The 27,705-nt window shown below is 35.9% G+C and overlaps 1 protein-coding gene across 17 annotated transcripts in view; it reads right to left on the bottom strand.

Moving 5' to 3' along the window:
• Mbd5 (methyl-CpG binding domain protein 5) overlaps positions 1-27,705 on the bottom strand; it is a 368,286-nt gene that overhangs the window by 169,964 nt on the left and 170,617 nt on the right. For 2 of the 17 annotated variants that reach the window (XM_076569418.1, XM_076569426.1), the window contains exon 4: positions 19,572-19,636. The exons of the other annotated variants lie outside the window; for them this stretch is intronic. The gene's annotated coding sequence lies outside the window, so the exon portion shown is untranslated. The remainder of the gene's footprint in view (positions 1-19,571; positions 19,637-27,705) is intronic. 17 annotated transcript variants of the gene reach the window in all.

Below are 27,705 nucleotides of genomic sequence, written 5' to 3'. Positions count from 1 at the left end.
AGAATGGTATTAGAATTTTAGTGAAAGATACACTGAATTTTTACATTTATTTTGGGAATTGTTCCAAATTCATGTTAATTGTTCTTATTCATGAGCACAGGGATTCTTTCTCTGTTTAAGTATCTTGTTCCTTGTCTTTATACAGTGTGTAAAACAAAACTGATTCTTCAAAATGTACAACTATACTTAGTTAATTCTTCTGTAACACAGATGCAAACCTTAATTAAATGTGCTTGTAAGCAAAGGATCCATAATTTTGATAGAGTGTTAAATATCCATTTTACAGTGTAGATGTAAATGTAATATCCATTATATTTGCTTATATCATGATAGATTTCAGTGCAGAGAATGTAGGGAGTAGGGTGAAGACATAATTAAAACACATTTGAAAAAACCCGGGACTGCAAAGTCTGGAAGATTAAAATCAATGAGAAATTGAATGGTAATTCTTCATCCCAGTTTAGAGACTGAAACACAGAAGAAAAATGATTATAATCCTCATTAACTGCGCTATGATATGTTTCAGTGTTGAAAATTTTGTAGGTCGAAATATTAAAAGTGAAATAAGACATATATAGAAAGTCAATACATCATGTAGAAGAAAATCCCCCAAATCATTTACATAGTGATAAAATAATCAATAGTAGCATGTCATTATAGTAAGATAATATATTCATTAATAAGAAAGGAAGTAAGTTTATGTTAAGTACTTCAACTACTAAACCCAAAAAGAGATTTCCCATTTAATCATAGCTATATATTATAAATGAAGCACTGTTTTTTGTTTACCTCAAAATAATGTAGTAAAACAACTGGTTCCTAATCTTAAAATTTATTGAAAGTTTAATTAAATTCTATTGCATTCTGAATAAGAAAAATGAATGAAGTAGCCAGGTATAAACATGTAATGAATGGAAGTGTAACCCCTACTCTTGACAGCTGGAATATGATGCCATGGGTAGTTGCGGTTAGAGATTATCATTATGCAAGGGAAGTCAGGGATTTAGGTCTTAACATAATATTTTCTAACTTTAGAAAATTATGGGAGGAGAATGGTTTGCAAATATCGTGTTATGGTTATGTAAGATCTATATTTACAGTAAGGAAAAAATTCAAACATTTCAATATAGTTTTTTTTTTTTTGTGTGTGTGTGTGTGTGTATGTGTTGTTCAGCAGTTTCCTCTGAGATAAAACATTTCATCTTAGAAATAAATCCTCATGACTCAGAATGTTTAGAGGGAGGCTCATTAAGACTCAGGAAGTAAACAACCCAAAAGCTTCGGGAAATCCATTCTCCAGAAAATGAGCATGCACACTATGCCCACTGTCTCCAAACTTGCAGCAAAACTGCTGAGAGACATGGTTAGACAGCTAACTGCCTTGAAAGAGGCTTAGACCACCTGAGCTACCCAGAAAATATCCCCTCCAACCTGTTGAGCTGCATATATGTTACACAGTACACTTTAAGTTTCCAGCTTTTGTGAGCTCAAACCCATGCTAGGATGGGCTTCTAGTGAGACAGCTGTCTTCGAGTAACCCACATTTCTGCAAGTAACCTTTCACCCTTACCTCTGTAAGGAACAGAGTAAAACTCAAGGGTTCACTAGTTGGACTTCGGCGGTATCCTTTGCTCTCTCACTGGTTCCCTATGATTGATGAGTGGATGTTTGTTCATATTTTCCAGGAACAGGGTTACACAACATTGTCAGTAACTTTACATATGACAACTGAGAAGTATAAGATCATTTTCGTCAGCTTTGATTTCCAAGTGGTTTGATATTACATTCAAAACAGAAGAGAAACAATAAGCTATATGTGTACCTGAATTCACAAACATTTAATAAAGAACAATTGCTCCTCTTATTGTTTACCACTATAAAAGAGCCTGCACTGTGCTTCCTACAGTTACCTCTTAGCTAACCAGAATGACACAGTGCTGGGAACAAATATGTCCATTTGCTACAGAAGCAGATGGCAAAAGTAGCCGCTTTAAAATGTGATCAAGTATGAATGCTCTATTTAGTATTTTCTTTGAAGTCTCGGATTTTAGGTTAATGCAACTTTAATCAAGGGAGGAAGGACCAGACAGCTGCTGCAGACCTAGTTTACTGCTTATGTTTCTGTAGTGGGAATGTTAACAACAAAATACACAGCAACATGATAATGAACTTTTATTTTCTATCAAGGCTATGAGGAAAAAGTCACTCATTTTATTATATGGAGTTCAGTGTTAATAAACAACCTTAATGGACAACAACTAGCCAATTTCTGGAAAAGTCTAAAATGCACTTAATACTTTAGATCCTGATTATGGTGATAGTTATACAAGGCTATGCAAGTACTAAAATTTACAGAATTCAAGAAAATGAAGAAAAGGTCATACAAAATAATTAAAAAGAAAAGCCCAAATATAAGGGCACATCCTTTTAATTCTAGTACTTTGCAGAAGGTGGCAGGATTTTGAATTTGAGTCTAGTATTATTTATATAATGAGGCATTATCTTAAAGGAATCAATAATAAATAAATAAGGAAAAATAATAAAAAAAGTAAATGAATTCATACCTATACCCATTCAGTAGCGGTGACAGTGAGGACAATTTACATCTATCATGTCATATAACTTCATAACCACTCATTTGGGATAAGGACTAGTTTCTTCTTTTTTTTTTAACAGAGAAGACACCGAGGCTCCCTGTGAGTGGAGGTGACACGCCCAACTCAGAATAACAGTGAGAACATCAAAAGAGCTAGAGTTGCACAATCAGACCTAGATTTGAGGGCTGTTTCTTATTTCTAAAAGTGCAGGATCAGTTGGAGATCTAACAGATTTTTCGGGCTCTGGATTACTTGCTTTTCTTACCAGCTCCATGAAGCTACCTTATGTAATGAAGACAAGCAATCACGGTTTACATATGTAGTGAGTCACAGCTGATCTATTCTCCTACCTTATTTCACTTATTGCTTACCCGTACTCCAGTTATGTGGGTATCATCATCTCTTTGCTAAACAACAACAACAAAAACCTAACATTCAGAAAGTGATAAGTAGACAAGATCCTATAGCCCATAATGACAGAAGCCAAGCTGGAACAAATGTTCTAACCTAGATTCAAATGATTTACTACTAACCCAGTTTACCTGATATAAATCTACACTGGGTTAAGAAAGAGATAAATAAAAAAATTAAAAAAAATAAAAAATAAAAAAAGGAAAAAGATAAATAAGAGTACTGTATCTGATACGTGTGTATATTTGCACGCACACATGTACACATCTGTGAAGCCCATGGTCCACCTTGGGTGTCATTTCTGAAAGCTGTACTTGGTGATTTCATAGACAGTGTCTCTAACTGGGACCTGCAGTTTAGTGATTAGGCTAGTCTGAATGGCCAGAGAGCTCCAGGGATTGGATTCTCTGCCTCTTTCTAACTGAGGTTTTAAGCCTGGCTTACAAATATATGTAGGTGCTGGACATCAATCTCTGGTCCTCATATAGGTGTGGCAGGCACCTTACCAAGTAATCTTTGAAAATTTCACACATGTGTACATGAGTGTACATGAAATCATATCTACCACTCATCACTTTTTCCAGCTCCCCTCCTGAGACTTCCCAATGTGTCTCCCTTCCAACTTCATGTTCTATCTTAAAAACCAAAACCAAAACAAAATCCACTGAGTTCAATTATTGATATCCATATGCCCATAGGTAATGGGGCCATCCATGGGGGAATGGGACCCTGCCAGTGGCTAGACACCCAAAGAAGAGTGATTTTTCTCCCCTTAGTAGCCAACAGCTCTGCAGCAGGAGCAGAAGCTCAGGACCTAGTCAAGGGCAAGGGCTAAATATTGAAAGTCAGTTTACAATGAAAAGAACATCCAGTAGTCAAAATTGCCTTCAAAAATAATTTACCTAACAAATAAAATTGGAACATATTATGTGTATATATGGTTAACAACCCCAGTAATTTTCATTTCAAAGCACAAATTAATCTTCCATATACACTAGGGTATATATCTTAAATGTAATTATATGCTTCATGTATTTCATAGGTGACTATAGGTGACAGCATACATACACACACATATATTTCATATACATATGCATATATACACATATATCTTACAACTCCACTGTTTAAATAATGTCATAAAAGCTCACTATGAGTTACAATACATGCTTTGTATGTTAATACATTAATCATTTAAAAATTTCCATGAGGTATATATACTTTTTTTTAAAAAAAATGAGGAAACAAGGACTTAGAAAGTTGATTCTTACAGAAAGATGCATTCAGTGTCATCAGATTTTAAATCTATTCAATTTGAGTCTACAAGTCAACTCCCAGAATATGAACTGATATGCATATATGATATCTTGGCATTACATGAGATAGCAGACTGAACTGTATATATGCCATATATGACAGCTATGACAAAGACTGAGACCCTAATTTCCAAAACCTTATGTAGAAATTATATGGAGAGGAATTTTGGTCACAATGTTACTAGAAGTACACACTTAAGACACTTCTCTGACACAGATACTCAACAATCATGGGCAAAGTATAAATTAGAGACAAAGTAGAAGAGCTTTCCAAAAATCAAATAATATAGCTCATTAGGCATGGGGAGGGGCTATGACTGCAATTCTATTATTTGGGAACCTGAAACAGAATGACAATGAGTTTGGTAAGTTCTAAGGCTAGCCTACACCCAGTAATACTGTTTAAAAACAAAGCTGCACTAAAAATAGAGACTGCCACATCACAGATCATAAATAGTAAGATTTGTTGAGTCTTACAGAGCATGAAATTGCACTGAGATGTGAGTTCCCTAACTGTGAAATAGGCTGATAAAGAATCTTTCGGAGTTAATTAACCCTTATATAAAATGCTTAGGTCCTAAAATCCAGGCCAATCAATCCACTCACTCAGTGACATGGTAAAGAGAAACACATAAAAATAGACCAAACAAATTCTAAAGCATTTGAGGAAAGCTATACTTCAGAAAGCAAAAAGATACAAAAAAGGTAAGGGTCTGAGGACTTATAAAAAGGAAACAGAAAAATAAAGAAAAAAATGCACATATAGAAAACAAAGTTTATGAAAATAAGAACTTATATTCATAAAAAGGAAGAAATAACAATTATGTAAAGTAACAAGAAATTGTATAACAAGACAAGAAAGACAAGAATAGTCATACAGAAAAACACAGCAAAAATGATTAGAAATAAACATCCACCAATTGTAAAAGAAAACCTCAGTAGTCAATATAAACTGTATACCGGATATAGCAGAAACCACCACCAGTAAATTGGAAAACGGGACTGAGGAGTTCACAGAGATGAGAAGAAAACAGAAATAGCCACTGAAGTCACAGTGGCTGGAGGGCTTAATATATCAAATCAAATTTCAAAAACAATATAGAAGTTGTGCCATCACAGCAATGTTTAAGCAGGTAAGACCCAAGGTACTTCATGAATTAAAGACCAGTGACATACTTCAGGTGGAGAGCTCCATTAACGAAGTCAGAAAAAGAAATAAAAAGCAATTTATACCCCAAGCCACCTTAATTGATGCAATTGCCAAAATTATTCTCATTTTGTATGTAATTGGTTCTATATCTAGAAAACTCAGGCAAAAATAAATATAAGAAATTAAATTTGAATTCATAGCAAGTGTTAAAAGTAGGGAGAAAGTGGCATTTATAAAGTATGTCAATATTTTAAAACACAGCTTTGATATACTGAAAAGCATATGGACAACACTGAGAAAATTCACCAACTCAGGATATTAGCATTCATACACACAGACACAGAAACACACACATGCATCCACCAAAAACAGAAATTACATGGTTCAAATTCCTGAGAAAATAGATTACAACATGGGAACTGATAAGCCTTTCTAACAGGTACCATGTAGATTCATGTACCAAAACTACAGGTAATTCTTTTCAGGCACAAATACACGGACTACCGATGAAAATGGATCACACCTTGGTAAATGTAAAAGAATCTGAATCAGAAAAATCAGACTCTGATTACAATGACCTAATGATTCACAGAATATTATGAATGGATTTCAAATGTTAAATGGCAGAAGAGCCCACAGAACAGTTGTATTCACACGGCACTCTGGAAAAGGCAATACTACAGGGAAAGAAAATGAGTTGTCTAGGCCACGAAAGACTGGGAAGACAGATTGACTATAAATGAACATGACAGAATCTTTGTGGTTGAGAAAAGTTCCATTTCATAAGTATGACAGAGAGTAAATGAGTGTGTACACGTGCCAAGACTCACAACTATACATTAGGAAGGTCAAAAGTTTTTACTTCTTATCAATTATATCTTAATCAACCCATTTAAAAATGCTCACTTTAATAAAAACATCAGTGCACTACCTCGTGTGCATTTATCAAATTAGAAAGACAAAAGAAAAAAACAAACAACCCCAAACAAACAAACCAAGGGTTTCAATAAGAAAAAGAGACAGGGAAAAATGCAAAAAAGGAGAATGATGAATATAAGAACAAAGACCATTCTTCAGCAAGACTGATGAAGAAAGAGTAGGCATAAACAACATTATGAATGAAAAAGGGGACATAGTTACTAAAAGGAGATATAAAAAGACAACATTAAACATATTAAGACATAGTTCTCAAGATAAAATAAAAAATTCACTAACAAGATATTTGCATTTACACACACACACACACACACACACACACACACACGGCACATGTATATGTCCCAATCATAAACAGAAACTATACAGTTCAAATTCCTAAGAAAATAGATTTCAACAAGAAAATTGATAAGCTGCTTTTACAAGTACCTGTAGATTTGTACCATAAATATGTGCATTTACATACACATGAATGTATATATCTATATGTACATATATTTGTATTTTTCATTCTTTGAAAAGGGTCTCACTGTGTATCCCAGGCTTGCCTAATATTCAGAGATTCACCTGCCTCTGCCTGTAAAGTGCTAGAACTAATAACATGTGGCACTATGCACAGTCTTGCATGTTTATGCTTAGATGTTCCTTTGTAAAATTCAAATGAAAGGACAACATATTTCATAGTATCACATAGTAAATAGCAGACTTTAGTGATATGTATTTGTCCTGAGCTTTCACCAGAAATAGTCTTATGAGGTCTAGTAATTGCTCTCCAGTTGTTTTACCAATATAACTACTGTTCACTGAACCTGACCATACATACTCTATTCTCTGTAATACAATCCACTATAAGTATTGTGGGTGAGAAATGAGAATCACTTTTTAAAGGCATAAGGTTGAAGTAACAAGTAATTGTTCTCTGAAGTTACAGATTCAAATGTACCATAACTGGGTATGTTGAGCCCATAGAAAAACAATTTATCCTTCATTCTGTATTTCAAATTTCAATACTACACTCTACCAACAGTTCTGAAACCCTGGTACTGGTACACATAAATACACTCATTAAGGATGAGTAAGAAAAGGCCATCAAGTGTCTAAAGAGAGGATCATTCTGAAGGTTCGTGCCAAAAATTCCTCATGAAAAGTATTTCTGCCAAGAAAAAGAAAGCCAGCTACAAAAGTCCTGTATGATAACTAAAGACTATGTATAACTCTTTGGTGAAGTTAAGAAAAAAGAATGCTATAAAAAGATGTTATTCAAAGAATTATAAAAACTTTGCTGTAGAGTATATATATCATGTAGTAGTATTTTATCTCTCTTCGTTTTCTTATATGTGCTAGCTGTTTTAAAGGATGGTAAAGAATATTTCTGGTGGTTTATCTTTGCTGTCAACTTGATACATCTGGAAAGAGGGGCTCTCAATGGAGGAAGTACCTCTTTTAGACTGGCCCGTGGACATATCTACAGAGAATTTTCTTGATTGTTAATTGATAGACAAGGGCCCAGCCGACTGTTGGCAGTGCCACTCCTGAGCAGGTGGATCTGCACTGTCACGGGGACAAGCCATGGTTCCTGCCTCTGCTCCCACTTGATATCCTGCGCTGATGTCGCTCAATGATGGACTGTGACTAGGAACCACAGGGTGAAATAAACCCTTTTGTTTTTGGTTAGTGTTTTATCACAGCAACAAAAGCAAACTAATACAATATTCTTAGGAGATACATGTTGAAGTGTTTAGGGAAATAGTTAACAATCTCTGGTATTTACTCTCAAGAAGTTTAGTCAAATAACAGCAAGTAATGCATATATAAGAAAGTAATCAAACATGGCAAATGTTAACTTTCAATCTATGATGAGAGATAAGTGATATTAATTACACTCTTTTTACAAACGTTTCACTGCTTTTACATGATTACAACATGAGGGAAAGGGATGGTCAAGCTGGAACAGGGATGGAGTGGGAGAGCAATACCATGATAGAGAGACATCATGGGAACAGGGAGGAACCAGGTGCTAGGGAAGTTCCCAGGAATCCACAAGGATGACCCCAGCTTAAACTAGCAATAGTGGAGAGGGTGCCTGAACTTGTTTATCCCAGTAATCAGATTGGTGAATACCCTAATTGCCATCATAGAGCCTTTCTTCAGTAACTGATTGAAGCAGATGCAGCCAAACACCAGGCTGAGCTCCAGGAATCCAGATGAAGAGAGAGAAGAGGGATTCTATGAGCAAAGGGCATCAAGATCATGATGGGGAAACCTATAGTGACAATCAAACCAAACTAGTGGGAACTCATGAACTTTAGGACAACTGCTATGGAACCTGCATGGGACTGTACTAGGCTCTCTGCATAAGCAAGACAGTTGTGTAGCTTGATCAGCTTAAGGGGCCCCCTGGCAATAGGATCAGGATCCATCCCTGGTGCATGAGCTGGCGTTTTGGAGCCCACTACCTATGATGGGACACCTTGCACAGCCTTGAGGCAGGGGGAGGGTCTTGGACCTGAATGTACCAGGCTCTGCTGACTCTCCATGGAAGGCCTTTCTTGTAGGAGGGAATGGGGGGAGGGTGGGTTGGGGTGAAGGCTGGAGGGGCAGGAGGAGGGAAGAGGGGGATCCGTGATTTATATGTAAAATGAATAAAAAATAAATTAACTGGGGCTGGAGAGATGGCTCAGAGCATTGACAGCTTTTCCAGAGGTCCTGAGTTCAATTCCCAGCAACCACATGGTGGCTCACAGCCACCTATAATGAGATCTGAGGTCCTCTTCTGGCATGCAGGTGTACATGCAGATAGAGCACCATATACATAAAATAAATATTAATAATTAAAAAATGAAAAAAGTAAAAAAAGGATGAATGTCTAAGAAACATTTCTTATTAATACATATGTTTAAGGAAATGATTAAACTGAAGATGTGGATTATATAAAACCAGAGAATATTGTTTTAATTAAAAATTATGGTTAACTTATTTAGAATAGTAAAAATGTTTTAAGTAGTAAGTAGATGATTTATGAAGAAAGTTTTTAAAAATTCTATTAAGTCCTAACTGTTAAGAATGAAGTAATAAGAAGTAAAGAAGCTGCTTAAAATCCATAGAAATTAATTGCATGTCAATTGAGCTAAATTCTTTGGTTAAACTCTAATCTAAATGCTGCTGTGAAGCTGATTGTGTTATTAGATATGATTAACATTTAAGTTAGTAGACCTTGAATGAAGCAGTGTATTCTAGGTCTCATCCATTCATTTAAAGGCCTGTGAAGGAATTCTGTCATCAGACTGCCACAATCACTTCCGGCAATTCATTTAAGACTCCCTTTACACTCATTAGTGCTGTTTCTATGGAGAATCTTGACTAAAAGAGAAGACAGATTCAGAAGGTCCAGGAAATAAGAGCTAGAGTAGACACAAAGATAATGGGAGAAAAATAGAAGAAAATCATACCTGGAGTTTTCCTGAAAGGAAGGAAAGGTAAAATTTCAGAACGCACGAGCTTACTCAAATGTAGTAAGAAAGCAACATACACGTAGACATTACAAATCAAAAGATTTGAAAGAGGTGTAAAGCAAATCCTTGCAGGGGTCTCAGCAGAAAAAATATTGCATAACAGTTACCAAGAACTGAAGCTGATATTAGACTTCTCTTATACAACCATATGACACAAGGGAATACAGAACATGCTCAATTTTTAAAGGTAAAAAATTTCTATGCAAGAACCTTAGACCTCTTCTAGTTTAAACATTCATTGTATTTTTTTTTTTTTAGATTTATTTATTTCATTTGATATATCTGAGTGCTTTGCCTGCTTGTATGTATGTATACCACCTGCACGCCTGGTCCCTTTGGAGATCAGAAAAGGATGTGGGATCCTTTAGAATTGGAGTTATAGATAGTTGTAAACCATCATGTCGATGCTGGGAACTGAACCTGGGTCCTCTGCAAGGGTAATGTGCTCTTAATTGCTGAGCCATTTCTGCAGCATTTCAAACATTTACTTTTTTAATTTTTTTATTCAGTAAGCCCCTTTATTCATACATTTTTACATGCAAGCATTCATCTCAAACAATCATTGGTCTGGTGTGAGGCCCCTGGTCTCTGCCACATCGATCCTGGGCCTGCACTGGGACTCTTCCTGGACATCCTGTTGCTGCCCTGTGTGGTGATCTTGCAGCCCTGTTTCTACAGGACAGCCTCCCCACCCCCCGGCCCTGCTCCAGCATATCACAGGTGGGGTGGATGTTGGCGTGGGCTAAGACATAATTGTGGTTCTGGGCCTGGGGAGTTGCAGGGTTGGTCAGTCCGCCAGCTCTCCCCTGTCTTCGCCACTAGGATGAACTCTCCAGCATTGCCTGACTAGTTCATCCCTTGGAGCGATGAGCAAGAGGTGGGTTTAGTTCTCTGGCATTCAAGTCCTCAGGGGTGATTCTCCCATATCTACACCTTCAGGACCAGCTCTACTGTGTTGCCCAGGCAAAGTGTAGAAGCCATTCTCTGGAGTGCTGCAGCTGATGTGGGGCAGGGACAACCCTCCCACTCTTCTGACCTCAGGGCCAGCACTTCTACCTGCGTCAGGCATTGATGGTGGTGGTGATGGGGGCATATCTATCCCCAGCCCATGCTGTCAACATGACAGATGAGTAATGGGGACAGCTCTCCCATGCTCACAACATCGGGCTGGCTCACCTCTGCCAACAGGGTCAGCGCTACTGTGCTGCCCTGGAGAGATGCAGGGTCCACTTTCCTGAGTCCTGCAGCTGGTAAGGAGGAGGGTCGGGTCCTTCATCCACCACAGGTGGCAGGGCCAAGGGAGGGGATAGCAAACATTTACTTTAAAGACACCATATACAATCTTGTAATTGTACTTTCCATCCTTTGCAACTTTACTATCGTTCTTTAACAATATGACTTAATATGTAAAAGGATAACTTCAATGAGTATCAGCAATAAAATATAGGAAGAGAAAAGGATACTTGAATACTGTTATGAGAATAGACTAAGTATCATTGCAACAAAAAAATAAGTATATGGGGTACTATATGACTTAATTAACTTCATTTAGCCATATCACAATGTATATGCACTTTGAAACATGTTATACATGATAAATATATACAAATTTCTTTGGCACTTCAACAATAAAGCAAAAATGGCAGCATTAATAATATACTTGTGAAATGAAAGCAAAATATATTATACTTGTGAAGTGAATTAGATTCATCAAAAAGTGAAGGTATATAATGAGGATATATATTTCATGAACTTTTATACTACAAGTAACAGCACTGGAATATCAATAGAAGCTATTTAAAATTCAAGAGAACATGAAAAGGCAGAAATAATTGTTCTGGGGAGGTAATTTCACTTACAGTCATTTATAAATCAAGCATTCTAATGTAAATTAACAAAAATGTATACAACTCTGTAACAGAGAACAAAATTCTCTTTAAATGTCCTAGAAATGTTCACCAAAGTTGATTTATCCTATCCTATAAAGACAACTTCATCCAGGGTGGTGGCTCATGTCTTAATCCCAGTAATTGGGAGGTAGAGGCAGATGGATCTCTGTGATTTTCAGGTTGGCATGATCTACATAGCAGGTTCCAGGTCAGCCATGACTACACAGAGAGACAATATCTAATAAAGAAAGAATCATTGATAACTAAAATTTTAAAACATTTAGGGGTCAGCCACTTAGGGGCAAAAACTAGGAAATACTAACTACAGATAAAGAGAACACATAAAATTATCTAGAGATAAAAAACATTTTCCAAAGAAGAAATCAACACATCAATGTATTTATTGTATTTATGTATTCTAAATTAAAAAATAACAATAGGAACAGCCCAAACTCTTAACATGCATTTCTACTATAAAAATGATAAGTTGAACTCATTCTCCCTTCCACTCTCTTGAGATCTCATTAAAATAGCAGTAATGAAATACTCTACCTAAAGGTAAAACAGACAGAAAGGAAGAAAGATGAAAGATGATCCACCAGTGGCAAAGGCAGTTTAACAATTTTACAATGGAAAACAATAACAAAAACACAAAGCAGCAGAGAAGGAATGACAGACACATGGGCCAACATCAGAGTAGCCTTAGAAAGGTGGTGAAATAAAAAACAAATGATGAACATTAGAATAGTTATGTGGGATGGAAAAAGTTGAAAGACAAAGATTTAACTCTTCTCAGGACAAACACTGGAAATAATAAAACACCTAAATAATAAAAGTCCCTCCTCCAAATAATGATTAATAATAATAAGCCATTCCTCCAAATAATGATTAATAATTATTTATAATCATCATCATCACCACCACCACCATCATCATCATCAGTATCATCATCATCATCAGTATCATCATCATCATCATCATCAGTAGCAGTAGTACCACAAAATGAAGTTTCTTCTCCAGGGTAAAAGGCAAAGCTTCATATAAGAAACATCAACATTCTGATATTTGGGGCTGTGAAATATGGTGGCATGAGACGGTCAGAGGACAGATTTCTGGAGATGGCTCTTTCCTTCTGCTGTGGGTTCTGGGTACAGAGTTCAGGTTACAAGGCTTGTGCCACAAGCACTTTCTCCAACAAACTATCTCTATGCCCAGCACTAAAAATTTCTCAAGGCCCTACTGTCTCCTTTCTGCCTCTCCATCTATAAATTTGTACAAACATATTTTAATTTAAAATTGTTTAGTTTAAAAATGTTTCCTTGTTGAGACTTAGATAATTTTCATTCTTTGAGAATTTTACACATTAATACAATGAAATTTGGTCATATTTGTCTCTATTTCTTCCCTCCAACTCCTCCGATATTACTTCAGACACTAAAAATGAGGGGAAGGAGAGAAAGCCACTTTTTCTTGAAGATCAAGAACAAGAAAAATGCAAGTGCACCCACTTTACCATTTGTATTCGGAGTACTAGAAAGTCTAGCCAGAAAAAAAGAGCAACAGACTAGAGAAAGAATTCAAACTGTCCCTGTAGTAAAACAATATAATCTATTATTTAGAAAATTCTCAAGGCACCATCAAAACACAAGCTCTTCATATTTAAACAATTATGTATGCACACACACATTAAAATAAAAATATACCTGTAGGAATAATTTAACCAAAAATTAAAAGAGGTCACCATTGAAAAAATACAAAACATTGATTAGGAAATTGAAGAAAGTATAAACAGAATGTTGTCTCATGTCTTTGTAATGGAAAAATTTATATTGTAAAGCCTTCCGTACTACTCAAAATATGATGTACAGATTTACTGGAGCATTCATCAAAATATGATTAATAATCTGCACCGAAACAGAAAAGACAATCATCTGAATGAACAAAGCAATCTTGAGCTCAAACAACCAAAGCTGAAGAATGCTATCTGATTTCAAAATATATCAAGAAGCTGCAGGAACACAAACACTTGGTATTAGCATAAAACATATAAACACATTTGGGCACTAGATACCTTTCCTGGCCAGACTAGACTATAATACCCAGCAAAACTATGTGCCATAGTTTAAGAAGAAACAATAATTTTCCATGGTCTAAAAAGCCAAGAAAAATTCATATCCAAGAAAAACAATAACAAAATGGTAAACAGAATATTGGAAGCAATATTCTTAACTGAAGAGGGGAAGCCACAGTTTAATGAAAAACAAATCACAACTAAACCAACCCACCCCCCAAAAAAGAAAAAAAAATCAAGATGATTGTAATATACACATATATTTCAATAATAACTCTAAATATTAAGACCTCAACTCTCAAATCAAAAACAGCAGTGGTGGTGCAGGCCTTTAATCCCAGCACTTAAGAGGCAGAGGCAGGCAGATCTGTGAGTTGGAGTTCAGCCTGGTCTACAAAGTGAGTTCCAGGACAGCTAGAACTGTTATACAGAGAAACCCTATCTAAAAACAACAACAATAAAAATAACATAAAACAAACAAACAAAAAAAACCCCACAGGCTAGATGAACAGATTAAGAAATAAAATCAATCTATTTGTTGTCTACAAAAAAGTCAGCTTTAAAAAAAAGTGTGTGTGTGTGTGTGTGTGTGTGTGTGTGTGTGTGTGTGCGCGCGCGCGCGCCATGGCAGGCATGTGGAGACCAGAGGACAACATGTGAGAGTTGTTTCTTTCTTTTCATCATGTGGATCCTAACAACTGAACTCAGATATTCAGGATTGGTGGCTGTCACCTTTGCTCTCTGAGTCATCTTACCATCCCTGAGGAATATTTTAGACTGAGCTGAGTCTGTATTTTGAAGTAGAAGCTGGGCAGTGGTGGTGCACACATTAATCCCAGCACTCAGGTCAGGGGCAGGTGGATCTTTGTGAGTTCCAGGCCAGTCTCATCTTCAGAGCAAGATCCTGGACAGCCAGAGCTATACAAACAAACACTGTTTCAGAAAACCAAAACCAAAACCAAAACCAAACCATGAAAGTCAGTTGTAGCTGAGCGGTGGTGGTGCACGCCTTTAATCCTGGCACTCAGGAGGCAGAGCCAGGTGGATCTCTGTGAGAGTTCGAGGCCAGCCTGGTCTACAGAGCAAGATCCAGGACAGGCACCAAAACTACACAGAGAAACCCTGTCTTGAAAAACTAAAAAAAAAAAAAAAAAAAAAAAAAAAAAAAAAAAAAAAAAAAAAAAGTCAGTTGTAAAGACAGGCAGTGTCTTAAAGTGCAAGGATGGAAGAAAGTATTTCAAGCAAATGGGAACAAGAAGTACCAGCTGTTGACATCCTAACAACTGACAAAACAGGATTCAAATGAAAACTAATTAGAGAAAAAAAGGAATGGCACTTCACTCTAATCAAGGGATCAATTAATCAGGAAAATATCACAATACTAAACATACTATGCAACAAACTTTGGTGCACCCAATTTGTTAAAAAGTATACTAGTGGAATTAAAGACAGTGATTAACACAAACTCAGTAACAGTAGGCAATTTCAACACCCCACTTTCTCCAACAGTTAAGTCATCAGGTCAAAAAACAGAGACACTTCAGAATTAAATGACACATTACATCAAATAGACATAACGGGTATGTGCATCCAGATGTCAAAGAATATGCATTCTACTCCACAGCACATGGAAGTGTCTCTAAGTAGAGGGCACACTGGACACAAAGAAAACCTTAACAAACACAGGAAAACAGAAATAATCCCAGATATCTCATTAGGCAATAAAACTTAAAATCATAAGGAAAAAAAACTCTACTAAGTTTATTAACTCACAGAGATTAAACAACTCATTACTAAATGATGAATGGGTCAAAGAAGAAATCAAGAAAGAAACTTTTCCTGAATTTAATTAATACTGCAAACACAAGACAACAAACAAGAAGTTCTAGCTTCTCTGAGGTTATGAACTGTCTGTTTATCCTTTGCTTTGTGTTTAGTATTCATTTACGAGTGAGTACATACCGTGTTTGTCTTTTTGGGTTACCTCACTCAGGATGATTTTTTTTTTCTAGTTCTATCCATTTGCCTGCAAATTTCAATCCACAACCCTAGAGAAACTAGGTAAAGAGGAACAGGCATAGATTCCCCCAGGAAGGGGAAAGGGTTAAGATCTCCTGGGTAAAATGGGAGGGGGAGTAGAAGGGTGGGAATGGGAGGTGGGAACATGAAAGTTCTAGATGGCCAAGTTGAGGGAGGGACATAGAGGAGAGCAATGAAAGAGATATCTTGACAGAGTGAGCCATAAATCTGGTGTTAGGGAAATCCCCAGGAACCCACAAAGATGTCCCCAGATAAGACTTATAGCAATAGTGGAGAGGGTGCCTGTACTCGGAATGGTGACTACCCTAATTGTCATCATAGAACTTACATTCAGTGACTAATGGAAGGAGATAGAGACCCATAGCCAAGCACTTGGCCAAACTCCTGGAATTCAGTTGAAGAGAAGGAGGTGAGATTTTACGAGTAAGGGGGTCAAGATCATGGTGGGAAAAACCACAGAGATAGCTGACCCAAGCTAGTGGGAGCTCACTCAGAGGGCCTAGTGTGGTCCCCTGCAGGGTTCCCAGCTGTCAGTCCAGAGTCTGATCAGCATGGTCAGTATGGAACATTGACTAGCATGGCAAGATAACATAAAGTTTTAAAAGTGGAACTCTATGTCACTGACAACCAACAGCTGTGTAATTGGACTTAAGAACTACTCAATAAGGGGGAAATCCTGCCTGCTCTTGGAAATTTAGCCAGCTTCCCAGAGCTAATGAGTCCATAGACCTTAGAAAAGAATCTATTACCATCAATTTGCTAACTAGCATAATTCCTGACTACATTCTAAATTTACCCTTATATGCACAGATCAGTGTAGCTACCAGTCATCATCAGACAAGTCTCTTTCTACAGCAAATTGAGACCATAACAGAATACCACAAGTGGACAGAATGCAGAGATCAAGAGATTATGGCGAGCACAACCATGATGAATATATCTATATCACAGCTCCCACATCTGTGGTTCATGGGACATTATGGAAGAGGTGTGGAAAGATTATTAAGAGCTAGAATGTTAGACTTTCCTAGAAATGGCTGAATAAACAAGATCTGATCAATGACAGTAACAATGGACATGTTATCATGGGAGGGAGAAAAATTTCAGAGTCCCATCCATAGACAAAGAACTACAGCCAAATAATGTCTATTGGGAGGAGAATTAGCCTCTCTGAGGGATGAGACCCCTTATGGGTTGTCCAGTCCAGAGTGATCATGTTTGAAACCATATGCACACCACCAACAAAAACAGACTCAGCAGTATTTATATACAGTTGACATTCCAAAGTATATGGGGGGAAATCTCACAAGTTCCCACTCTTAGACAAAGAGCTATAGGCAAGTAGTGGCTGCTGAGAGGCACTATTAGTTTTTTCCAGGGTGGAGCCATGGGATAGGTTTTCTAGTAATCCCAAGCGGTCAGCCCCAAACACATATACATATGATCAACAGTAAATGGATTCAGAAGGTTATATTTACACACACACACACACACGAATACGGGACTGAATAGGAGTCACAAGTTTGAGAGAAAGTGGAAGCAACATGGGAGGAGCTGAGAGAGGGGAGAATGAATATGACTGTATTACTCATGTATTTGAAAATCGCAAAATATGTGAAATCATAGCTATTATTGAAAAGACAAAAGATAGCAAGTACTTGAAGAATATATAGAAAAGAGAAATCTTAGCACTTGTGAGAATGCAAATAAATACAACTATTATAGAAGAGAGTATGTAGATGTAAAGATGGAAATCACACAGAGAGTCTGAACTATATTATCTTTGGTTTTTTTTTTTTTTTTGTTTTGTTTTTTTTACTGCAGAAAGACATTTGATTGTAAAGGCTGCTCAGTTAAACCAGTATGTATATTTTAAAGGTATCTTGACTTCAAAATTTGAATCTAAGGATATGTTGCTTTGGAAAGGAGGCTCTGCTTTTGTTTCCATAGGAAGCAAGAGGCTATGGATTTGTTCCAGGTTTAAGATACATCAGCTACAAAAAAATTAAGAATACAGCCACCATATGGTATAAATTCCCCTGAGTATACACTAAAAGAATATGAAATCATTACACAGAGAAAGTATTTGTTTATATTTATTGCAGCATTATTCCTAATAAAGTACAGAAAATATAATTGTCCATCAGTAGAAGTTATAAAAAATGTGGCATACATACATATGACGGAATATAATTAAGCCACAAAGAGGATGAGATCCTGTCAGTTTCAACAGCAGGGATGAGTTTGGAGGACATTATGTTAAGTGAAATAAACCAGAGACAAAGACAATAATACTGTATAAGCTTACTTGTGTGGGTTGTAAAAGAATCAAACCACACAGGTATAAAATAGAATAGTGACTGGGAAAGGAGGAACATTTCTTAGTCAATGAATACAAAATTATATTTGAGTAGGGGGAAAATTCTTGTGTTCTGCTGAGCACTCAGAAACAAGGGAAAATAGTTACATATACATCCAGGAATAGGGCCTATGTAATTTTCTGAGTTAATAATACTGTACTGTAACCTTCAATATAGACAAAAGAGAGTACTTGGAACGTTCTTACCATAAAGAAATGGTAAATGTTGTTTGATGTGGGAGATGTTTTAGTTACTTTAATTATTATACAATGTAAATATGTGCCAAAGGATTATGTCATTTTATCATATGTACAGGTATTATATATCAGCAGAAAAAAATTTGAGATTAGTATGATGTGTTCACCAAGGAAGTTCTTTATAGTTAGGAATAGGGGATCATTTGCGGGAAACATTGAGAAAAGTTCTATATAACGTAGACACCATGGTCCTAGGTTTCAAATTACTTCATTGACAAGGGAAAAAATTAACTCTTCAAAGATAAAAATGAGTTAGTTTTGATATTACCATGTATGTTTGTGATCTGACCTTTGTTATATATCTGCACCTTTATCTTCATAATTTTAAAAAGCAAGTTCTAAAGTTATATTTCCTCTAGGATTACAAGTAGAGTCACATAATTTCCAGGAAGGTGAGCTATGTAACTTTCATGGTCTAATGGGATCCTGCCAATGATTCCTGGAGTCATGAAAATACTCTCTTTCAAGGGATATCTACTTGTATCTCATGTACATGTTCAGGTCATTGCTAAACATCTGTGAATGGTCTTAGAAGTGCTAGAGTTGTACATTCAGAACTGTTACAAACGATTACACTACATGCAAACTTCTAGAGGAAGAGGCATTTGTCAGTCTTTTAGTGGTCTATCCACAACACTTGGTAAGAATGAATAAATAAGTGACACACTAATTAAGAAAGAATAAGTAATAATTCCTAAGTGTTTGAGTCTTCAGTTTCTAAAGACATCATGTGCAAGTATGAGATTAAACTCCAAGTTAATTTTATTTATAAATCACAACACATTTTCCTTAATAAAAAATAAATAATAGGATTGAAAGAAGTACTTTCCATTTCTTGTTGGCTACAGTGACTCTTCTATTTAGTCTAAAGTAAATGCAGTATTGTGGTTTTATTATTAGTATGTCATCAAAGTCTATTTTCACCCATCCTTTCTTAGTACAAGAAATAGCAATAGGAATAGTTACTAAAACCATGTTTTATAACCTAAAGTATGAAAGTCAGTATATAAACACAATCATTTCATCCATTACCTCATTTACTCTTCACAGGAAACTAGTCAGAGAAATATTAACCCTATGTTTTGTAGATGAAGAACCTGGAATTTAAAGAAATATATTTTACTCAAGGTTACAAAAATGGTAGAACTCAGACAAGATCAGAATAATTCTAAAATAACTGGCTTACCTAGAGAAACAGTTCATGTACTAGTTGAAGACTCATACTACACAACAGCCTGCCCTCCATTTCCAGGTATAAGAAAATATTTACTCCTTCTTTCAAAATAATCTAATATTTGGAATGATAGTAGACTCTCTTGAAGGTCACCTGTAATTCTGATACAGAATTACAGACTGATACCTACAAGCATCCTTCCTGGGCATCTTTGGGTTGAAAACTATGCTTCCAACGTTGACCTACTATGCATATATCCATGAGCTTTTGTTCCTCCTTAAAACCTCATACTTTGAGGCAAGATTGGACAAGATTTATTTTTGACAATCTTAAAAATGCCTATTTGGTACGTTGTTAATAACAAGTTCTTTTTTTTTTTTCTTTCTTTGAGACAAGGTCTTATTAGAAAGCCTAGCCTGGAACACAGATATCTGCTTGTCTTTGCCTCCTAAGTGTTGAGAGTCAGGGGTGAATCAATAAGCTCAGCTTCATAAACAGCTTTTAATAAACATTATCAAAAACTGCTAGTGTGAATAAACTGAATTTTTTAGATGAGAATTTCAATAAAAATTTACATTCAACTCTTCTGCCAATTATCCTATAATTAAAAATACACAAATACCCAAATTGTTTTATAATTGTAAACATTTTATTTTGGTTCAATTTTATTAAAAAGTTCCAACTGTCATAAACCATTATTAAATATATCTTATAGTTACATAAAATATAAAATTTATAACTCTCATGTGCTATGCAAATAGGCTTTGTTTACTTTTTGTGCCATAATTTTAGGTAATCTTTACTTTATAATATAGCTTTCTACAATTCAAATTAGCATATATGGCTATACAAGGTAAAGTAATTCATCATAAAATGCACAAGTAATTAAAAAAATTTCTCTAGAGCTATGATTATAGAAATATATGAACATTTGATTGGTACAAAACAATGCCCTGACAGGAATTATTTTATTTCCTTACATGATACTGCATTTTACTTTTTCAGTAACAATAAAATCAATTGGAAAGGACAGATTTTAATCTAAAATGTTGCTGCATGTTCTTTTCTTGGTAGAGAAGAGTATGTGGCAATTTATGCTATGCATTAGAGATCAGATTCTCGCCCTAGGTTTACATGATTGATGGGTTTCTATTTGAACAGGCATAAATGTGAATAGCAACTGTGAAATGTTTACCAGAGAGACACAGCTAATGTAACTTCAACCAGTTTCTCCTTTTATCGTCAGCATGAAATTGATTCTACTATAGCAAAATGCTTTTGAAACCACACACAAAATTTCAGTATACAGCTTAAATGTAACACAAAGCAAGAGACACACACATTCAAAACATACATCTAACAGTTGGTCAGATATAGATGTTAATGATTCACAGGAAAGCCCAATCAATAGACCATTTTTGAAATAACATGTTTGCTCAATATACAAATCATTCAGTTGTGAGTCACAGCTAAACTCTTGAGGCTAGAACAGATCATTCCATACTGGGTGTTTTTTTTTTTTTTTTTTTTTTTTTTTTTTTTGGTTTTTTTTTTTCGAGACAGGGTTTCTCTGTGTAGCTTTGCGCCTTTCCTGGAACTCACTTGGTAGCCCAGGCTGGCCTCGAACTCAAAGAGATCCACCTGGCTCTGCCTCCCGAGTGCTGGGATTAAAGGCGTGCGCCACCACCGCCCGGCTATACTGGGTGTTTTAAAATATATTAAAAAAATAACATTCTATATAGACCATATACACAAATGCTATTTATTTTACTAAGCCAGACAATTGTTCCTGAATAATTTGTCTGCCTTAAAAGAAAAAATATTTCAATAGACTCATTCATATTTGATAGGAAGAAAGTCCAGTAGTATCTCCTGGCTTGCTTTTAAGTGCACTCAAAAAAGAAAAGGACATTGCTCAGAACCCTGGTGCTGAGATTAATATTTCTTACAATGCTGCTTCTGTGAATGACAATCAAGCAGTTTTTCTCCCACACAGGATTTATTGAAACTAGAAGATCTGAAGGCACAAACTCGCCTCACAAAATCAACTTAATGGATCCGTATTATGGATACCCAGAAGCACAATCCTGAGTAAGTCATCCCAAATACCAATATCCAACCTTCCAACCTTTAGGGTAATTATGGTCATAAAGGTAAGTAACATTTATGAAAGCCAACTGATTCTGGATCCCATGCCCACATTCTATGCATACTTTCACCTTTAACGTCTAAAGGAAATTCTAAAAGTACAAATGACTATTTCTGCTATTTATTGGGAACATTGATGACCAGAAATCTGAAACAATTCAGTTACTAACAGCAGAGCTGAGAATCAAAGCTAGACTTAATTGACTACACTCTTTGTGAGGTGACAGATATATGAAGTACACAGGCAAATATAAAAATATAAAGACCTATGGTTGCCAATTCTGATAAAATGGAGTAAAGTAAATCACAATAATTCTTCCAGTGACAATAATAAAAAATTAAGTAAAAATACTGGAAAATGAAAAACAAAACAAAACAAGTATTATTCTTAAGGATATCCTGGAGATTAACCAAAAATAGAGATGGAAAAAAGAGATTATTACTGGGTAAAATCTGTATTTTCAACCTTAATGAAAATCACTGGACACAAACACACACAACATGGAAGATGAAAGAGCTCCGCATGAGCAGGAAGACAATAGAGGGCAACAGGTGAGTACGATCTAGATAAACTAGATATTGAGGTGTGAAGACGTCATAGTTAATATATACTAATGAAAGTCATGGAAGTGGATACTACTTAACCAGAAGGTTGTATCACTGTCTTATTTGTTAGAAGTATCGAAGTCCAGAACTCAGATTAGAGAGAATAAATATAAGCTGAAGATGGAAGAAGGGAAGAAAGAAAGAAAACCAACAGAAACTACAAACTCACTGTGGTGACCCTGAACTCTATGTGACATATACATATGTGTTCACTGCTTTAGGAAGATGGCCAGACCCCATGGACAGTACACTGTGGCAATAAAAACAGCATTTCTCCTAGCAGAAAACCTGAAGTCTGAATTTCCCTAACCAGAAATAGCAAAACCTCTGGCTTTCCACAGAAGTCTTCAGAGGGTCACACAGGATCATGCTGGGATCAAGGAAGAGCATAAACTGATCTGTTTTAATAAAACATAAAAGTAAGCTTTCAAGAGACACTTAGCAACTCCAGTGCTTATGTTAAAAAACAAACACACAAACAAAAATAAAAAGAAAAACAACTTTTGGTGGAAGATAACAAAATTTAGTATCAAAAGTATGCCATCTACATTCAATACATACAACAACAATCCCTAGACATGCAAAAAATAGGAAAGTACCAAAGAGTAGCTAATAGAAAACAATGAGATTACCAATAGAACTATGTTATGCAGCTATTATCCAGGAAAATTATCATAGGGAATTTCAGAAGAGGAGAAATAAAAAATTCAAAGGCACTTAAAAATGGTTACTATAATAAATTTTGTCATATATGTGCTATCACATGAAAGAATTAAATAGAACCTATAGAATTGAAAAATAAAGTGTTAAAATGAAAAAAAAATACTAGATGGGCTCTAAAAGCATATTGGAGAGAGAAAAGAGTCTTTGAACTGGAGGTTAAGCATACACATTTCAAAGAACAGTCAGTAAAGAACAGTTGAAAAAATATTAGAGGAAAATAACAAGTTCTGAAACCTTCACAACCAGGGACAATATTGAACTATCATATTTAAATATACAGTGGGAAAAAAAGAAAATGGAGAAATATTTGAAGAAGCAATGAAAAATTCCTCATGTTTGGTTTTACAAATCAATTTTTAGAAACCAACAGGTCAGTAAGAAGTCTACAAAGAAAAAAGCACACAGGTACAGAATTCCACACTGTCAAAAACAAAGGAAAAGAAGTAAGCGTTAAGCTGGGCATGGTGGCACAGGCCTGTAATCCTTGTAGTCAGGAGAATTTTAAGTTTGGGGCCAGCTAGAGCAATATATTGAGATCCCATTTTCAAAATTAAGAAATAAAGCATTATTAAGATAAAGAAATAAAGTGTTTGATCAATAAAGTGTTAATCTTTCAGTATACAATATATACTGAAAAATGAAGAAATATACTTCAACATACACAGGATATTAGGATATGATAAAGATTTTCAACCTGCGGAAGCAAAGACAGATGCTGCTAGAGAAAGAACAGAATTCCAGATAAAGCTTTATGTATAAAAAATCAGACCATTAACCAACTGCTTTCCGAGTGGATTTAAGGCCTACCACACAGCAGGAAATATATACCTGATACTGTAAATCTGGCCAAGAACCCATGGTGGCAGAGCTCACAGGCCCCAGATTGCACCAACTACTATTACTTTACTAAATGGGCACAGGATCAAGCTGCTCTCTACATTTTGATCTCTACACTTCTGGATAAGTACAGCCCTTAGACCTCATCAGAGAAGTTCCTTTTGTGGTGGACAGTGGGTGATACACAACCCCGTACCTGGTTAAAGTAGAAAGAATAAATATCTGTGAATGCTGAGTCACAAACGGGACACCTACCTGTATCACCTCCACCACCAGGGAGGGGGAGTGCAAAAACTGTAATAGCAGAGGTCAGAGAAGACTGCTGTCAAATAGTATGTTCTGGACAAGTCAGGACCTTGTGTTCATGAGCTCAGAGGACCTTCAGTATTCTACAAAAGACTTGCTCAGACTCAAACCAGGTAGCATTCTAGCATGGAGAGAAGAGTTTTCTAGGGAGGGAGAGGAAGTTTTCTTTAAGGATGTGGTTTGTGTAGAACTACCATGTTACCCATGAGAATCCGAGCAGCACTAACTGGAATCAGTAGGTAATGAAAAAATGACAGGAAGTTGAGAGATGGTGAGTGGAAGTAGGTCTGGGAGGAGTAGGGTGGTGAATATTAGAATATTATCCAAATATATTACACACACACACACACACACACACACACACACACACACACACACACACATTCTAAAAGATTTACTAATTTTAAAAAAGGAAAAACAATTAGGCTATGGGGGGAATAAAAATATGGTGTTATATATTTTATAATCTTGAATATAGATTCCAGAAACTATCAAAGAAACACTGATTGCCTTACTAGTGCAAAATGGAAAATTTCAGTATGGGGAAGTAAAAAGAAAAACACCACAAGTTCACAGACAAAGTAAACTACAGAAACATATTTCAAATACGAAAAAAGTCACATTTTATTAGGATGAGATGAGCCTAAGATCAGGAAAAAAGAAGTAAACAGTAGAAAGACCACTGTCAAAGGTTACTAGCTGGATCCATGATGTGCAAATAGATGTAATGGTTTCTGCTTGTGAGTGTGTTACGTGAATATGTTATGTGTTACCACACATACCTGGGCGTGGCCAGATTATTTCTGAGAGAAAGAATATAGGAGATTTGTGTTACAGGAAGATCAACTTCTACACTTTTCTATTTTTGTTTTTCATTGTTAATCCAAATGTATGTGCTGCTTTTGTAACTTCAAGGCCTATGCAAACATACTTCTGAAGAACCCAAACTCCCAGTAACATGCTGACTGTGTGAACCAACGCCTGCTCAGTTCAGTGGTTGCTCCTCTCTTTTCTCACTAGAGATGCTCAATTCTGAATTCTATTACACTGTTAAAATATTTTTTAAAAGTGAGTTGCTTGCTAAAAACCCAGAAAGGCTCTGTAGTAAGAGAAGTTAAGTTAAATAAATAGCTAAATTTTACCTGGGAACTTATTTTCCTGTCTTTAGCTTTTGAAATACACAGAGGAAGAAAGGTAGTATATATGATGCTTACTTCTCTGAAGTAAGAACTAGTTTTCTTTAGGATGTAACGTTCCTTTACTCTGGGACTCTGGAAGTAACTAACTCCCATTCTCTAATGCTCATCACACTAAGACTCCCCATGGCTGTTGCCTCTACCCAGAGCAGCATTTCTTACAGAAAACTGCTCTCTCTGTACTATAAGTCTGGCTTATAGGAGCAACACTTGTACTAAACAGCTGTGTTCTGTAAACAAGTCATCTGACAAGGGACAGTTGTGATTAACCTTCGGACTGTAAGTTAGTCTATCAGCTTACAACAGGTTGCATCCTGAATAGGCTTCAAGAACTTTCTTCTCCAAGACCTAGTATCAAGAAGATCTTTTTTTCCAATGGTCATGAACAGTGAAGCTCATCAAAATAGCAGTGCAGGAATAGAGAAGACATGATGATTTCATTTAAGTGCCTTGGTGCCACAATAGTGTAGGTATTATTAAACAGCATATTCTGTTTTGTTCGTGTTCATACATGTCTATGGCATAAATATTTTCAAAACATTCAGAGAAAGGATTATCAATAGCATAATGTATTAGGACTGAAAAGACAGTTCCTGATCAATCACAGTGCCATAAAAGACTTCCATCTTGTCCCTCAATCACAAACATCACTAGGAAATACTTAGCCTTAATAGGAAAATCCTACTGATAACAAATCTTTCAAGTCCTAGATCTACTCTGTTGCCAATGCTTACTCCTGAAATGTGGGCATCTGGGGGGAAGTACAATCCATAATGGTTCCCCTAGGTTTTCACCAGTAAGGCAAGATATGGCTTTGCCTTCAATATAAAATCCCTTTTGCTTTTTTGTTTATTGCTACAAATCTCTCATTTTTTAAGTTTAAATTTTCCTGATTAGATCTCTAATATTTTGTTACAAAGTATTTTATTATTAAAAAACTATTTTATGATACCCATTTCTAAAAGATTCTATTCTGTAGATTAAATAATAATTAACGTTACAAAGCTGAATATGAATGAAGCAAGACTAAATTCTACAAACAGGGCCATAACCCCAGAGTGAAACAAATTTCTGCTCTAGCACTTTAGTGTAAGACTTAGAAGAGCCAGTCGATTCTCTCCATAGATGCACAGAGGACTAAGGATGTGATGATGCATTCTGTGTGACAGCCCTACCTCTCCCAGTTCTAGCAATCGTAGGGAAATCAGATACAAAACAAAGCCTTAAGGCTGACATGTGACTATAAAGTTCCAGGAAATAGAGAAGCTTCCTCATAGTCACATTGCAAGTTCTCTAGTTGACGTCTATACAAGCTTAAGGACATCCTTAGCAGGAAGGTGTGTAACGTAGTTGGCTTTAGAATTGCCTTAGTTTTTAAGAACATTCCTTTTGTATGCTGTCTACAAGTCTATGTGTTTCTTGTAGTATTCAGAACACATTTGTGGGGTGTCCACCATAGGTAAAGAATAATTTGAGGCAGACTATACCTGTGTTTTGGTTATTTCATATGTTTTACACAAGAACAGAAAACCACAAGAGCCTCTGAATAGATTTTGATGTTTCTCCTCCCTTTCCTTTTAGACACTTCAAAGGGAGAAAACATACACAAAATCCTTTTTTTTACAATGCTGCTAGTGTACAATCTTATGACAATGCAGAGTAACGTGGGCATGATGAAAAGGTGGGATGGTAAGCATGTCCTTGTGATGTACACCAAACATCAAGTTAAATTTTTCTAGAATAAACAACAGAATTAATGTTCAAACATATAATAAACATGCTCAAATAAAAATATTTTAAAAAGATCAAATAAAGTTATTCTAAATTTTAATGTAATTATTTTCTCTCTCTCTCTACTTGTGAAAAAGAAAGAGCCTAGGATTACACAGTAAAGAAAATATTACATTAGGTTTTTTAAATTTCAAATATTTATTTAGTTTTATTTTGTGGTACTGGTGTTTTGTCTGCTTGTTTGCCTGTGTACCAGGGTATCAGATCCTTTGGAAATGGAATTATAAACCACTGTTAGCATCCTTGCCTCTGCTGGGAATCCAACCAAGTTCTCTGGAAGAGCAGTGAAGGCTCTTAACTGCTGAGTCATCTCTCCAGTCCTATCAGTTAAATTACCAAGGAAAATTATCAAGGCAATCATAAACACAAATGCTATATTATCTCT

The sequence above is a fragment of the Peromyscus maniculatus genome, chromosome 4 (genome assembly GCF_049852395.1).
Source record: "Peromyscus maniculatus bairdii isolate BWxNUB_F1_BW_parent chromosome 4, HU_Pman_BW_mat_3.1, whole genome shotgun sequence".
NCBI lineage: Eukaryota > Metazoa > Chordata > Mammalia > Rodentia > Cricetidae > Peromyscus > Peromyscus maniculatus.
This window is presented reverse-complemented; position numbering and strand designations above follow the sequence as displayed.